Genomic DNA, 18,264 nt, shown 5'->3' on the forward strand with positions numbered 1-18,264 from the left:
CATTGGAAAACGTTTTGCCCATTCTTTCACTACAGAATACGAAGGAGAACTTTGGCCGTACACACCATCCAGCCTCTCTTTAATAATTTTAGGTGCTAACCCTTCTTTTGTCAAAAACTTTATGACTGCTCTATACTCAATTTGCGTTAATTGCGACATTTTTTCGGACACGTCTTGTTTAAAATGCTGTCAATAAAAAACTATTTGACGCAAGACTTCATTTTTTGTCGCAGCCTACTAAGATATATTTTCAAAAGAAGACAAAGTTTAAACTAACCTCGTAAATTAGCGATTTCTACTGTTTCATGTCCTTTAGTAGTGATAATAATAAAATTTCTAAATGGATGTGCAAAAACATTTCCTAGATGTGACAAAAAAAATCATAGATGATGATAGGTGATATTTAATATACGTAGTTGTCAATAATTCAATGTAGCTCGGAATCAGTAAAAATGTGAGGTTATGGCGCGTCGTATTAAATAGCGTTTTTTTTTTGTTTTTTCACCGTCCAGACGCGCAAGTATCCCATCCGAAGATAGGGAATAGAAAACACGTCGGAAGACATTTGTACAAACAGCCGAAAACGCGGGCAATGAAATTCGACACGCCTTCTTTGAAACTGGGCTATCTCGGTCTTAGACAAACAAAAGTGTCGCGTTTCAAAGCGATAATAACGCGAAACGAGTAGCGCTCGTCCGTGGGTCCTCGAATTTTGGTTATTCTCAAAGGCTTTATATCTGAAGTCTTTAATACGTTTAGGCCGGTCATTTTACATCGGTGCAAGGCGGCCCCGTGACATCTACAATTCGGTAACAAAATAAGACGCACTTCGAAAATAAATTTATTTAATTTTTCTAGGAATTACTTTTCAAATATAGTAAAATATTGACTATAAAAGTGAAGGCAAGTGTTCAATAAAATACAATATTTCACTTAAATTTGCCAAATTTCCTTTTAATTTTATGGCCACCGTGAGATATTTATTTAAGTTTACTCTAATTATCGGGGCTTTTCTTGAATAATCTGTACCGTGCGTTCAATAAATCTCGAGAACGTTTTAATTGGCTCCAACTTTTTTATTTTCAGAAAATGTGAGGTTATTAACCAAGTTTTTTTCCAAGTGGCGTATAAAACAAAACACTATCAATTTTCTAACATATAAGCCTATATCATTTTTTATGGAACACCCTGTATATTATATATGTGTTTCTAAATAATAAAAGTGCCACCGCAGTTCGTCGTCAGTATATTAGACTTTATCCAGAGAGCCGAGCATGAAGCACATCCAGTTTCCTCTATTACTAGAGTATATGAAGAATATTCTCGGGGATCAATCAATCCACTCAGTTTTGAAAGAATATAGATATCATATATATATATATATATATATATATATATATATATATATATATATATATATATATATATATATAAGCTTGCCCGGGTCTTGCGTTAATTCGTATCAGTTAGTCACTTCCTGATGTCTATGAACAGACTTTACACAGGTATAGTAAAATCGGTTGTTTCGAGACAATCTTGACCACGTGACAACACTGTAAATTTAATGTAAATGCATAGTCGACCCACATGCCCAAGGGTTGGAAAGTAAATAACGAAATTGAGCCGTCAAAAAGGGCCTAATGTGGACGTTCCGCGTTAATGAAGACGTACGACTTAATCGACAGTTGTTAAGGGCCCGAATCGATTGTCTCCGGTTACTCAAAAGCCAGAGTTCAACGAGCGAACGGATGATATCCCGGAATATAGTGTCATCATATATTTATATATATATATATATATATATATATATATATATATATATATATATATATATATATATATATATATATATATATATATATATATATATATATATATATATATATATATATATATATATATATATATATATATATATATATATATATATATATATATATATATATATATATATATATATATATATATATATATATATATATATATATATAATCAATTAATGTATGATGTGGTGTCATTGATGTGCATATTTTGGGTCCGATATTTAACTGGAGATCATTATTTGCAACTCTTATAGAATAGAACAATATATAGAATAATTACCCCTAAATTATATCAGCGCTGAAGAGGTGCCCCTCCTCACAATGTTGTGCAAGTAAAAAACAGCTCCGACTTAACTTTAATGGATTTTTTCTTTTGCAGGCACATAAAAAATCACGTATATGGTTAAATATTGTTTAGTATCTTTCCTAACAAAACCCCAAATAATTGAATTCTAAGCAAAGTACAGACCTGCATTCTCACGGCTTGCCCGGCTCTTTCCTCAATTCGTATCAGTTAGTCACTTTCTTATATCTATGAACAGACTACCTACACTCATCAGTGAAACAAATATTTTTTTAAAAATACTTGCTCTGTCTGTCATTTCAAGCCCAAAGTTTGTGTTCAAGACAAACAAGAACCGATAAATTTTCAAATTTCAACTAGGAATATAATTATGGAATTTGAAGCAAGCAGAGGTTCAAACTAGCGCTTAATATTACCATTTTTCCATCAGGTTCGAATGTGGAACATTAAGGCCAGCGGATTCTAACCACGATCGTCGTACCTGTACATAAGTACCTGGCAGTTAGAACCACAGATAAGATTGCATATTTGCACAGTTTTTTTGTTCTCTGCCTTCTCGGGGTCTTGAAAAAAAAAATAAATCCATATCGCGGGTTGCGATAGACAGAGAGAAGAGAGAGAGAGAGAGAGAGAGAGAGAGAGAGAGAGAGAGAGAGAGAGAGAGAGAGAGAGAGAGAGAGAGAGAGAGAGAGAGAGAGAGAGAGAGAGAGAGAGAGAGAGAGAGAGAGAGAGAGAGTACGTATCAGCCAAATTGATTTCAAATCTCGTGGGGGCGGAAGGCCTCGGGCTTCCCCCTGGGGGTAGGCCCCCATGTGCGCGCGTTATTATTACCATAATCCTCTCCCATATTAATTAGCGAAAGACGTTATCTCGGGAACTGCGCGTTATCTGTTTTCGGGGGGGTGGGGAATGCCGTCACCCGCCTCCCGTTGGGGTCGGGGGTGGCGTTATCACGCCGAAATTAGCCGCCTACGTTCGGATAACGTCAAAGGCAATGACGTCCCCAAGAGAAGCAACGGTTATGTCGCCAGCCTACTTGATATTTTTCGTCCGGTCTCTCCAATGTATTCTTTGCCGCATATGCATGGAATGCTGTAAACTTCTGGCATCTCAAATGGAATTTTGTCCTTGACGGATCGAAGATGTTGAGAGATTTTGGGACAAGTGGTAAATCTGGTTTTGACGTTATACTTCTTTAGAACTGTTGATATGTGGTCAGTGATGTTTTGAATATAAGGCAGGGCTACAGTAGTAAGTGTGGGATTGCTTTCGGGTCCATTGCTATTGGAAGGTTGTGGTGAAGTGTATTTTGTGATGGAACGTTTAATGTGGAAATTATTAGAGAGAAGTGGGGTGTTTTAATTCTGGGTCCAATGACTCTGCCCGAGATACTTTTACGGCTCTGTATACAAGAGAGTTGATAATTGTTCAACGGAGTGAAAGGAATTAACTGCGAAGCTGTCAGTTTTCCCTGTAAAGTAATATATCGAGGTCTTCATCAAAATTTCTTTCTATTGTCCTGGTCTTCCATGTGACACTATTTCGGTCCTCAAATTGTTTAATTACATTTTTAATGCATTTATTGTATATGTATATGTATATGTTTGTCGATATTCTCTTTTAACCCTTGCAACACTATGTCCATTTGACTAATTTAATGATTGCCATCAAGGCAGACTTGACCATTTCTAAACAATATGGCAATCGTCCAGAACTCGAAGGATAATTATTTTTAAACTGAAATATCTCAAAAGCGGCTAAATGAAATGTCACTAAATTTTATGTCTGCGATTTAAGCGAATAACAGATAGGGCATTGCATAGAAAAATGACTTTGCTGTCAGTGTGACAGCTTGCGATCATCGTTTGTTTTTTTTTTACATTTACATTTACATTAGGCAATATTTGGTATTTTTTAAATAGTATACTACTTCTTTTAAAGATATAATACTTCAGATATGCTAATGAAACCTATTGCTAACGATAAAGGGTGCCCATTAGTACGTGGAAATTTTGAAAAAATCGACTCTATACTACACAATTTAACAGATTTAATGAATGTTTAGGATTCATATTTAAAGAAACATTTAATAGATTGATTAAAAATACCTAATAAAAAAGTAAATAATTAAAGCTTATAGGCTAAACAACTAAACAAGGTAAGAAGTTTGGATAAATAAATTTATAAAACAAAAAGTAAAGTCAAAAGAGTTCCTTAATTCACACAAGAATTTATGTTATATGTTATATAATTAATATGTGTTATGTTAAAAATTTAAATATAATATAAATTACAAACTAACCTTTGTCCTAGAATTGATATCTGAATAAAAATACAGTTGAAACTCTATACAACGAAATTGAAGGGACTGCTTTTTTTCCGTTATAAGGAGTTATAGGCACTCGAAAAATAACAATGCGCATCTGTGTTCTGTAATATTTAATTATTTTATACACATATTTTAACATCTACTTAGGAACATTTTATATAAACATTTAACCGGAACTTGACTGGCGCAATTTCGTCGTCGTAATTTACAATTCGTAACCAAGACGGAGTTCTTATTACAACGTCAGTGTTAATTTGTCTATTTTCATATATAATAGAAATAGCTATACGCATATGTGTTCTGTAATATCTAATTATTTTATATACATATCTTAACCTCTACTTAGGAACATTTTATATAAACATTTAACCGGAACTTGACTGGCGCAATTTCGTCGTCGTAATTTACAATTCGTAACCAAGACGGAGTTCTTATTACAACGTCAGTGTTAATTTGTCTATTTTCATATATAATAGAAATAGCTATAGGCATATGTGTTCTGTGATATTTAATTATTTTATATACATATTTTAACCTCTACTTAGGAACATTTTATATAAACATTTAACCGGAACTTGACTGGCGCAATTTCGTCGCCGTATCCAAAAATGGCACCCACAATTATTGCCATTCAATCAGAAATCACTCTGTAGTTTTCCCGTAACATATCGACCAAGTTCCCCCCTGGGGGTGGGGTTGGGACAGATATATCCGTCCACGGACATCATTAGCCGACCCCGGATATAAAATTTTAAATATACTACCGTCTCACGTATTTTATAGGAGCGCATATAATGCTCTCTTTTACGACTCCTTTGCCAAGTAAATCCCATTAAATTACCGATTCCGATCGATACTGACGTCCGTCTTTTCCGCGCTTCGAAATTCACGGCCGACTTGATGCGCTCTCGAGAGCCAATTCGTCGCCGCTCCTAATTGACGTTGTCTGTTATTAAAATGGAGCCCGACGTGCAGATCGGCGATTTTTTTCCTTTCGCTACAAAAGAATAACGAACCGAAGCGTGTTTTCAAGAAAACATAAATGAAAACGACGTTAGGATGTGCGGAAAATAAAAACGAAAAAAAAAACTTCTGCCCCGGGTGAGGATCGAACTCACGACCTTAAGATTATGAGACTTACGCGCTGCCTACTGCGCTACCGAGGCGATGAGTACTTTTGCATACATCGTGAAGGCAACGAGCGAAATTTACGCATAATGTGTATTTTACACAAAAATTACATCATATAATAACAATTATATTAATAACACATTTATTCAACCTCTAACTATAAATTCGCTTGAGTAATACACAATTGTAGTAAAGTGTATAATAAAAAATCAAAAATATGCTAGAAAATCCCGAAACTAAACTCGAAAAAAAGAAAGAGAAATAGTATTGTAGAGTTTAGAAATATTGTAGGGAAAACTTTTTGAAATGGAGAAGTCAGGTGCGTTGTGGAGAGATGAGACCCTTAAATCTAAGGTTTAAGTTACAAACACATTATTTTATTTGTCAAGTAACGTGGACTGTTATTAAAAATGACGAAAAATACCAAAGGGGTGTAGTCTACGCCCGTTATGTCGCAACGGTTAAAATAACTAAGCACTAAACAATCTGCTACTTTTTTTTTTGTTTGATAAAGCAACCTAATTGAAAGAGGCCCCCTGATAGAACCTTGAGGCACACCGCAACTAACATTTTATTTAGCCGATTGGCATATCTGAAAGTCTATTTAAATAGGGAGACATATAATTGCAATTTTAGGTGTTTAGATGATATTTAAATTTCTTAACTTTTCTCAAAGAGATTCTGGCTATTTTTTATTTTCATTTTTGATCGCGATGTTAGTTTAGTTGCGTAGCCACTAATAGCTGTCCCATTGACTTTAATTTTTTGTAGTTTTGTACTTTTTAAAAGCTTTGTCTCGCAGTTTAATTAACACTTTCACTTATTAACCATGGTCAAAGATTTTCCTAATGAAATTATTAAAGCTGTACTCTGCCTTACAAGAGTGTATTTTCCAAAAACTCCGGCAATAAGTTTTTATCGATGTGTTTTTTAAATATTTAGATTAAACTTAAAAAGTATAGTGTACTTACTTCTTTAGGTATTACAATTAAGTCTATTAAAGTACAACTTCCTTAATTGGAGTATTAGCTATTTATTGCAAGTTAAACGCGTCAATGCAGGAAAGAAAATCCTGAACACTCTTATTTTCCAAATTTATTAGATTCAAATAACCTTATCACATCCAATTGAAAATGTCGACAAAGAGTCCCCAAAATTATTTAAAAAATAAAAAAACTGCCAATTTGGTGATTGATAAAGTGATCCAACGATGTAAAATACATTTTTAAATTGTTTTCATTCACACATGCTTTTGAGCGGATTCTCGCGTGGGGCGCCATCTATCAGCCGGTAACTAAAACGCGGTGGTATGCGTAACGGTCGCTTCTAGGTCGCCATCAGGGCCACGCGGATCGAATGTACGTGTGTACATGAAGCGAATGAATACGCCTCGCGTTAACAGATGGCACTACCAACGACACATTAAAATACTGTGCGCTAGCGAAACAAAAATACCGGCCGCGTTTGTTAAGGAGGGGACCTGACGTACTCCCTTCTAGCTCGTAAATAAATAAATCGTTTTACAAGCGCAAACGCGCGCCACTCGTTCATTTGCATACGAAATTAACGTCGCATTTACATAGAATACGCATCTTGCGTACGCGTAGGGGAAACGCGGGGATATTAAGCCCGCAATCCGGCAGGATATCGGATTATTTATTTCTATTATTATCTTGGGCGGCCGGGAAGTGTCGTTTTTTTCTCAGACGCGTGGCCGGCATCAGCGCCGCGAGGCGGGAGCAGCCGAAACTCGAACCGGATAATAATCTGCCGCTGCATACGAAACAGGTGCGGATTTTCTCACTGCAAAGAAGTTAGTCGCGCCGGATTGGCCCGGATTATAACCCCCTTCCATATCCCGAACTGGCTTTTGTTGCGCTTATAGTTTTTTCGCACGCCGGGGATGGTTTATATACGTTTAATTAAACGTTGGAGTGGTGGAGGGTTAAGAGGCTTACGCAAGGGTCATCGAAAGTAAAATGTTGTCTGGATTAGTTACAATTAAATCGAATTGAAATTTCAACTGATTTTTTTTATAGTTAAAATTTTAAAAGCAACTGCCTCTAATAAATGTAACAAATAGTTTCAGCGAAAGAAATAGAAAATAAAGTTATGAAAATTTAGGAAAAGGAACGAAAGAATAAGAAGAAAAATGTAAATAGAAAAAGGAAATATGTAAATAACACTTTAATACATTTTTCACATTTTTTTTAACCTGATTCCCTTGGTAAGAAATGCGTATTTTACTAATGTTGTGTTAATTTTGACGGCAGTTCCTATTAGAGAAATATTCGCAACTTATGAAATATTTAGTCAACCCACTTTACACCAACAATTTAAATCTCTCTCACCACATAACCTCACCGAGGTAATTTAAGTTAAATCTATCTATCTATCTAAGAAACAAACTTTTTTATGTTTCGTATTATATCCACTTCATCTCTAATAAATAAGTTGGAAAATAAGTGTCTTCTTTTTAGTATTACGAAAATTAGACGGTTATGTTCTTTTTGTTCTCTGATTTATAAATTACTGAATTAAAAACAAAACATTTATTACCTTCCGGAAGATAAATCGAATTGTTTCATTTCGAACCTTTAAAATTTTATACACTTGATGCAAAGCGGGTTGTCTACATATCTTGATCTCGTTGAAAAGGCGTTCCTTTATGTATTTGTAAAACAGTTGCGAGTGATATAATAAAAATGCATTTTTAACGCTCTTGTTTATTTAAAGCTAAATATTTGTGTTAAGTTTAGGGCAACATAACCTGAAATTGTAAAAAATTCTGTTATCTGTTAGTTTCTGTTAAATTAATATTTTTGTGTTTTAAATTTAATCATATTATATGAACCGGAAGAAACAAAGACCGAACTGCACTGGTTTTAATGAAATAATGTTACATATATCCTAACAACAAGAAAAGTAATAAACGGTTCTTGTAATAATAATTCTGAAGCCTACAGATGGTTACGATTTTGCATCAGATATGGTACTTAAGAGGAATGTTAGGCAGTCTAACAGCATCATGGATAAGGAGGCACAGTACAATTCACAGCTGAGTACGAGGAACAGATTAAGATTAATAATTGCATAATGAAATGGAAGTAATTAAAAACAGATTCCCACCGGAAGCCGATGGTGTTACGGCTGATGAGATTATTAGAGATTCGGTTCGTGAGTTTACTGATGTTTAATGTTTAATGATCTTTAATGCCCCTGAATGCATTCCCTCAGAAGATCAAACCATGATATTGTACTAGCGATAGATATTTTACTTAACCTATAGTATCCCAAGCATAAAAAAAAATAAAAAATTTGAAACATACAAAAAATACTGGCGCGTAAACGAACCACTAGGAAAAAACATTAAATAATGTTTTGGGGCACATAAGATGTAACATATAATTTATAAATAAATATACAAAAGAAAAATCAAATTTGACAGAAAACAACTAAAAGTAGATTGTTTTCCAAATAGAACCTGGTTTGATACAAAAAAAAACGCATAATATTTTATGGTGCATGAGCGCACCACTGGTAACACCTGGTTTCATTTTTGGTGATATTTTACAAAGCACGAAGTATGCTAATTAAATTGGGTGGCTGTTAAATCTACCCCACCCATATGTCTATTGTATTGGGCAATTACATAAGGTTGGGCTATATTTACATCTTTCCGTTCTTTTCTATTATGGCGTTTTACATTTTGGACAGGATCAACATTACTTGCCACAGTTACAACTGAATTGTCGTGCCAATAGAAATTTTTTATTCAGGTGCTGAGCCAGCTGAACTTCCATGTTCTCTTATTATCGATAAGGGCGCCACCTGTATTTCACCTAGTAACTCCAAGAACCGATTTTTTAATTAAATGTGTTCTCCATCAGTTGATGATATTGCTTACAGTTTACCACATTAATTGAACGTAAATTTGAAATATTGTAATGGATTGTATTTTTCATTATTACTTTGCAGGAGTGTATATAGTTAACTACTTATTATAATTATAGTTAGAGTTCTCAAGATAAAATTGTCTTCTAAATGGATGTTAATCTGTTAGACAATAGAGATTATTATTATTATTAACAAAATTGTCTGTTAATAAATTAATGACAACCCATTTGAAAGAAAGTAGATAAGTGCACTCTGTGAAGTATATAGAAGCTCGTATACGATACTTCAGCTCTTCTACAGAGTTAACTTAAAAAGTCCAAGCTATTTAAATCTGGGAACTTAGGGGGCCATGTTTGAGATCTGCCGCGACCTACCTATCGATTATTAAATGTGACTTAATTAAATATGGCTTCTGCATATCTGTACATCTCATTAGTTAATTCTTATTTAAACAATGCTCGGATATTTTAAACACCAAATTAAGAAGACGCGAGGAACTGAATCTAAAAATTGGCGTCAAAGAATTGCCTTGACAACAGAATTAATAATTGAAGAAATTTCTTTAGAAATCACTCGAGATTGTGAGAATAAGAAAAAAAATCAGTGGCGTACCCATCAATATCCGCTACAATGTGGCATGCGTATTTTTAAAAAAAATTGTGGCACATTATAATGCACAATACATGTGTGCCAAGTTTCATTAAAATATCTAAAGTGCCATTACAGATATTAAATAAATATATTTGATTTTTGAAAACGTTATCACCTTGTTTCTCAAAAAATGAAACGTTGAAGTTTCCTTTTTGAAAAGGACCCAAAACGCCTCGCATAAAGAGACTGAGATCATCGACGTCCTTTTTCTGATCAATCGCCCTTTTTTTTCAAATTAGGAAGAGGAATGTTGTGTAAAAATAATAAAGTTTACAATGCACTTACGATGATTCTAATCTAAAGACGGCCACACAAACTAACGAAGATAAAACACTTCCTGTGTCGCCTCATGTAAATTTTCCTAGTCCGCCCTCAGACCGGCATCCTCAGAGTTGTCCTTTTTTTTATTCCGCCCTTTCCAGTTCTTCATTTCCGCAGACAGACGAATCCGTAATATTAAGAAAACAAACCGCGCGCAGGGTGTGAAGGCGCCCGCCACCATCCGATAAATAACACCGAGATTAAAATATACCCCCCCTCCCAACCCCGACTTCCCCCGTTCCACCCTCTCCTCCCAACAGTCAAAAATCGTTTGGTATGATACCGTGCGGACTCGGAAGACATTTTGATTAAAATCCGGCTCCCCTTTTTCTCGTATCGCTCTCCCCGCGCCGCGAAACCCGATTCACGATCCTAATATACAGGGTGGTCCAAATTCTAGGGGCCTCTACGCCTTTAAGCATTTGCAGCATAGTTAACCCAAAACTGATATGCATGTCATTGGCTCCATTTTCGTGAGAAGTCGAAAACTGAAAACCGCATCGTGATCCGTCATAGCGTTTCTGAGCTACCGGGTGATTCTTAAAAATGTGCATTTCTAAAAAACCTCCATAACTTTTTCATTTGTAAAGATAGAGATTTTTATTGAAGACAAAAATTAGGATTTACCGAGAACAATAAAGGCCAATTATTTACTTGGATGACACCTGATTCGACACTTATGATACCCCGGAAAAGGGTAGAGCTGACTCAACTGATGATAAGTGTAAAACAAACGCGCCATCAAAAAGAGGTAAAAGAATAACTATTTTGCATACTGGCTCTAAAGATGGTTGGATTCCAAATGGACTTTCTTTGTCTGCGAAAAATATTAAAGATTCTTCTCTGGATTGCCATGAAGACATTACCGCTGATTTATTTGAAAGTTAGTTTAAAAACAAACTAGTTCCGAACATTCCTCCTAATAGCGTCATTGTAATGGACAATGCAAGTTATCACAGTAGACAGTTGACTAAAACCCCTTCCTCATGTGACACAAAAGCAACAATCCAAAACTGCATGTATAATAACGACATTTATTTTGACGAAGATTATACCAAAACGCAATTAATTGAGGTCCTACAAAGCTTGAACCTACAAAAGAAATACATCTGTGATAATTATAAGAAAAAATCTAGGGCATACCACAGTATATTTGATCCCATTGAACATGTTTGGCGCCAACTGAAATCTGCCATTCGTCGTAACAATGTTTTTCCCAGTGTTAACTCTAATATCCTTGGGCAAATTCTGTTAAACATATAGAAAAAGCAGAACAATCGTATATCCATGTTGCAAATATTACAGAACAAATAATAATTAGAACAGGCGATGATAGCGATAGTGATACTGATATATTAAGTAATTTAAGTAGATAACAAAAATAATTTGTAATTTTATTTTAGATTTTTGACATTTTAAATTTTTTATGCCCAAAATATCTGTCAATTCCTTCATTCGCAAGTATTTGTTGTTTCACTTGAGCAATTTTTTGTAGACAAAAGACTCGAATAACGGATAAACTTCTTTTTTTTAATAGAACCATTAACAATTAAGGCAATTTTGTATAAGCCTAATATTTTTACTCTTTGAAATATTTCCTTTAAAACATTTGTCTATCACAAATAATATACTGTTGCCATATAAGAATATAACAATACCCATGGTCTGATATTAAATGATTCCAAGACCCAGATCGTCCTTTTTGGCAATTAAAAAAGGGAAGTATTTTTGTTTTGCAAAATTAAAATAAATAAAGAAAAATGTTCTCCTTTCGCGTCGCAAAACGTCACATCGAATGCCGCAATAAAACATACGTGTCGGAGGCGTCTGGGGGGCCGCTTTCGCGACGGGGGCTCCGTCCCTTCCGCCGTCGTCGTCTCGGGACCTCAATGTAACGGAAAAATTGCCCATTACGAGACAAATAAATAAGGGCCGAACTCCCGGCCACCGCAAACGTAAATCTGATTCCTGATTCTCTGGGCAATGAAAGGAAGGGGGCAATTTCGCGAAAAGATATTACGGCCCGCCAGCCGATAGATTTAGAAGGAGGTGACCCATAAATTTGCCGGCTGTTTTCGATGGATAAGGTTAAAAAAGTCTTTGAACCTCTGGAAATTTTATCGAAATTTGATATTTGGTGCCTTCCATTGTCCTTATCTTGTATTTACTTTCACTTGAGTTGGCGAAGTTGGAACAATATTGCTAGATCCGCGTGTGTCGTAGCAGTGGTAGTCACCATGAGTAGGATACCTCTGCAAACCAGCATGGACCTCCAGAAGGTTGTAGTATATGAATAGGGAAATCAGAGTTAGAATCTTAAATTTAATAAAAAGTTCACGACAATGTGCTCCAGGAGGAGCCCCTTGGAGAATGCGAACTGCTGCCTTCTGAAGCCGAAAAACCCGATCAGCATCTGAAGAGTTACCCCAAAGAAGCGCGCCATAGGTCAGATGACTGTGAAAGAGTGCAAAGTAGATAGTCTTTAAGGTCTTCTGCGAAATGCAGTCTTTTAATTGCCTTAATGCAAAGATTTGAGACGAGAGTTTGGAACATAGATACTCGATATTAGCCGACCAAGTTAGGAAGGAATCGAGAAATATACCTAGAAGCTTAGCAGGCTGTGACTTTACAGCTCTTTTGTTGGATGTTATTAGCATTTTTTTCGTCTTCGATGTGTTAAGCTTAAGTTTATTGGCGGCGAACCATTGGTCAACCGCCTGAAGATCAGCGTCAGCCATCACCTTCAAAGTCGCCCGAAGAGATCAAGGTCGAATCATCGGCAAATAGAATGCAGTTCGCCGTATCGACGGCCTTTACCAGATCATTAATATAAATTAGAAACAGGAGGGGACCGAGGATGGATCCTTGGGGAACTCCCCTATTAACCGTTACCATATTAGACTCGGTACCATTAACATATACATATTGCACACGGTCTGTCAAATACGATTCAATCAGACTCAGTGAATTGCCTCTGACGCCATAGTATTCAAGCTTTTGAGCCAGAATCTCAATGTCAACACAGTCGAAGGCCTTCGAAAGGTCACACATGGTGACCGAGGGTGAGCGACCCTCATCCAGGTCTCCAACCACACTGTCAATCAATGTAACCAAAGCCCGAATCGTGGACTTCTCTCTGCGGAAACCAAACTGAGACTGATTAAACAGCCCTTTGTCCTCAAAGTAGTTCATTAAATTCTCTTCAATTATAATTTCAAAAATTTTACTTACTACTGGAACAATCGCAATTGGTCTGAAATTATCTAGATTTTCTGGATCCCCTTTTTTATGCAAGGGCAAAATCTTTGTGATCTTAAGTTTTTGGGGGAAAACCCCCTCCCCCATGGATTTATTAATAAGTGAGGTAATGGGTCCTAAAAGTGAAGTTAGACATTTTTTGAAAATGCTGGCATTCAATATATAATAGTCCAGACACTTTGAATTTTTAAGTCTTTTAGTTTATCACTCTATGTAGAATTAACCAGTATTAAAAAATATCTACAGGGTGGCACAAAAAAGTGGGAACACTCGATAACTTTCAAAACGGCTCGAGATAGCGATTTGAAATTTGGAAGGGTTAATATAGGCTGAAAGTCCAATTTTTCGAATTTTAAATTTCGGATCGTTTTTCTCGCTTTTTTATGTTTTTTAAAATTTTTACTTAATTCTGAAAATTGTATCTAGGAGACTGGGGAAAAATTGTAACGAAACTTTTCTTTACTCCTCTAATGGCAAATAGCATTTAATATAATTAACTATTAATTTTTTAGGATAACCAAGTTTTTTCAAATAGCACCCTAGTTGGAACAGAATCTTTTTGAAACCGGTACTTGTTTTGCTACATTTTGACACCAAAATTTTCAAAATACGTTAAAAAGTAAGCTCACAGGAAGGAAAAAACCAAATAAGTAAATGCAAAAGTACCCATTTTAAAATGTTTTCGTTCCCATTAGGGTGCTATTTGAAAAAAATAGATTTTCCCAAAAAATCATAGTTAAATGCTATTTGCCACTAGACAAGTAAAGTCTCATTTACCATTTTTCCCATGATCAGGTGACTCGAGACAGAGTATCTAACCCTGTTTCCGTTTCTATAATATTTGGCCGATACATTTTTGAGTGTAGCCGTTATGAAGCAAATCCTATTTAATACTGCTTACTTCTACATCGAAGTAAATTTAAATCAGCTACAAACAAAAATTACCAATTAAATGCGAGTGCTATAAAACAAATGAAAAATTATGATTGGAGTACAATTCACGACAATCAAGAAATGGCAAGCCATTTTAATGATTATTTTTGTAATATCGGTAAAAACTAACAAATACAACTTGGTTAGATAGTCTAACGTCAAAAATTGTAAAAGAAATTTCGGAAGATAACTTAGTAAACCAAACTAATAAAAATGGAGATTTTCCAGACCGTTTAAAGAAGCTACAGTTGAAGATCGACCGAAGACGCAATAGCTACTACTAACTTTACCATGGGTTGGGTTGACAAACAAATATTTTGGGGGAATTAACAATTCAAAGATATAGATTTTAAAAATTATTTATAAAAGGGATATGTGTTATTCAACAACACAAATTTGTAATGAAAAATATTTTTCTTATCCCGTGCGTGAAATAGCTAATTACACACCGATCTAGTAAGCGGGAAGCGTCACTTTACCGCGCCAGTTTCGTTTCCCACGGAACCGAGCCACTTCGGCTACTTCCGGGATTTTACCGCACGGGTTTGAATTGTATTCGTGTTGATTTCCGAAAATGTTCCCAAAAACTAATACACAGAAAAATGTTATGCGATGTATCCGACAATTTAAGTACTACGTAGTACAAGTTACAATTAAACTTTAGTGGACTAGTCGGTAAGAAAAGTGACATTTATTACATTGACATTGTTTCAAAATTGTGTTTATTCCGTTGTTTATATGACATATCAAATAATATATCTCTCTCTGTCTAAGGTACACAGTTAAAAAGAGACAATGGACGTTCTTACACACCTAAGGTATCTAAAACACTACCACAGATATGCTTTCTTTATCTCTCTGCAACGGTTTCACAAAGAATGATAGAACTGCTTAACAGTAGAACACTTTCCTAATTTCAATTTTCAATTTCATTGTATGAAAGATTTGAAGAACAACTATTACATTCAAATTTATTAAATTTACCCTTTATTTGCTTATCATTCTTTTCTAGTTTTTGAATTTATATTTACTCTGTATGCTAATCGAAATTACTAAAGCAATCTAATAGTCATTATTTATTTTTTATAAACATTTGTCTTTTATTTTTTCAATATTTTTTTCCCTTTTCTTCAAAATTAACTGGGGTTTTCCCCACCTTCCCCGTCATAGGCAGTTTAAATTTTTCATTAAACAAACAAATCGTTTCTTTTTTTAATAATAAATGACAAGGAGGGAGTCTTATTTTGTCCCCTTTCGGTGTTATTTACATATAATAAGCTACGGCCAATATTTGACAGCCGTAGTGGCTTCCTCTAATTTATATGCCGGGGTCGTTAATAATGCACTGCGTAGTAGGGGCGGGCATGGGGCGGAGAGACGTCAATAATGCACAGACTACAAATTGTTCGAGTGCGTGTCGAAAAGAATCGGAAATTAAACGGGAGTGAACTATTTTTTTTTACAATTATAAACGTTCAATTATGTGGTGGTGGTTTTTCATACAATTTACAAAATCAATTTTTGTGGAAACGAATAAAAAGTCAGAAAAGCCTTATCTAGGAGTCCAAGATATCGGATCATTTAATGATATAATTCATTCGTCAAACTGCTAGCTTAAAAAGTTCATGACTTAAATAGCAACGTACTACTTATTGAAATATAATCAGTTATCAAATGCACTAAGTTTCCTCTAAAATTTTAATTTTGGATTAACATTTGCGAAGATCTGTGGGTAGAGACACATTGTATATATTCTTAATCTTAATAATGGTAGCAAAACGTGAAAAAATTAAAGGTAATGTATTTGTTATCTGAAAAACTCCCGAATCCCAATTTTTATGTCGTTATTTCAAAAACTTCTTGTGCAGACCCTGTATATGAGTTTATATTTGGATAGTTTTGGTTAGTTGTATACACTAATACACTATACTATATACTATATATATAGATACAAGAAAGTGACCAATTGCTTTTGAATGGGATTATTAACATACAATGCAACAAGATTATTACCTAAAGTTTCCGAAACAAAGCGTGCCCACATTAGATATCTCAACTAGGAGGCTTGGAAAAGATGAAACCTTTGTTAAATGTGGCAGAACTACCTCATGGAAGTGTATTCAACACATGGGTTTTAAATTTAAAAAAATTCCCAAAAGGCAAGTTTTAATGAAATCTTTTAGAATTCGGAAATGGCGACTGGAATATCTAGAAAAAATTAGGATTTACAGAGAACAACAAAAGCCAATTACCCCGGAAAAGGTTGGGTTGACTCAACTGATAAGTGTAAAACAAAGGCGCCATAAAAAGCGGTAAAAGAATAACTATTTTGCATGCTGGCTCTAAAGATGGTCGGATTCCAAATGGACTTTCTCTGTCATTCCTCCTAATAGCGTAATTGTAATGGAAAATGCAACTTATCACTATAGACAGTTGACTAAAACCCCTTCCACAAAATTCTGTAAAACATATAGAAAAAGCAAGACAATCGTATATCCATATCGCAAATAATATAGAACAAATAATAATTAGAACAGGAGATGATAGCGATAGTGATACTGAAATCAGGAAAAAACAAAACAAATGCTGTTTTTTTTTTTTTTCAAAATTGTAGTGTAGGAGGGTGTCGAAGTGTAATGAACAACTCAGTACATCTATATACATTTTACTGGATATTCAAAATATTCGATGACACACCGAAGACTTTTCGTGCTAGACGCCCTGTATACTATATCCCTTTCCGATTCTCTTCTAACGAGCAAAAACGCGTTCTTCTCCCGAACATTCGACTACCCGCCCCCTCTGCCGTTCGGGCTATCATTAAGCCCGGGATCGAGGCAGGCCTGGGAGAGTGCATTTCGATGTTCACCTTTTCGCGAGGCCTACTCGATTCGCCGCCATTATCATACGTCGTTATTACCGACGGGGATGCAGGCCGATCGGATGGGCGCTGGATAATTATGACGTAACGTGGCTTTTTAATATATGCGGAAACATCTTCTACCCTTAAAAGTCAATAACTTTTCGTGAGCAAGCATTAACCATATTCTTGGTCGCAGAATATCTTAGTTATGTTCCCTTGGTGAGTTTTTGTTGTGCTGCTTCTAAAAGACGCTACACTAAAAAAAAGCAAATTATTTAATTTAATTATTTTTAAGTTAAGAATTTCAATATGTTTGAAAAATGTACGTGATATTTTCACGATATGTTTTTTTAATGGTTCAAATTGCAAATTCTACTTCTGTGCCTTCTGTTTCTGTTTTAAACTACCTAATAAGAGAAAACATAGTGTCGATTTGAGAATATGGTCGTGCCGGATTCTATATATCTAAAAAATCGTTGTCTCAAAATTATGACATCCTTTATGTAACGAGTTTGGCATCCCCAATTTGAAAATGCTTTTGAAATACACTTTGCATTAAAATCGTACAGTACTGCTTAGTTTGAGTGGTTGCACTAAGCCTAGGCAGTGGTTGTAGAACAATAAATATTGAAAACACATTGAAAAGTTGAACACTTCCAGAGACTGTTATAAATGTTTTTTTTTGTTTTCGAGCTGCAGTTAATTTTTTTTCCGGGCCATTAATATTTGTTGTGATCTTGTGATATTTAATGTT

At 35.0% G+C, this 18,264-nt stretch overlaps 1 protein-coding gene and 1 non-coding gene across 2 annotated transcripts in view; both read right to left on the reverse strand.

The window, feature by feature from the left end:
* LOC132699748 (uncharacterized) overlaps positions 1-18,264 on the reverse strand; it is a 364,826-nt gene that overhangs the window by 233,258 nt on the left and 113,304 nt on the right. The gene's annotated exons all lie outside the window — the stretch shown is intronic.
* Trnam-cau (transfer RNA methionine (anticodon CAU)) lies at positions 5,550-5,622 on the reverse strand. Its single transcript has one exon. It is a non-coding gene; the product is annotated as a tRNA-Met (tRNA).

This window comes from Cylas formicarius, unplaced genomic scaffold (genome assembly GCF_029955315.1).
Source record: "Cylas formicarius isolate icCylForm1 unplaced genomic scaffold, icCylForm1.1 PGA_scaffold_3__17_contigs__length_32017465, whole genome shotgun sequence".
Lineage (NCBI taxonomy): Eukaryota > Metazoa > Arthropoda > Insecta > Coleoptera > Brentidae > Cylas > Cylas formicarius.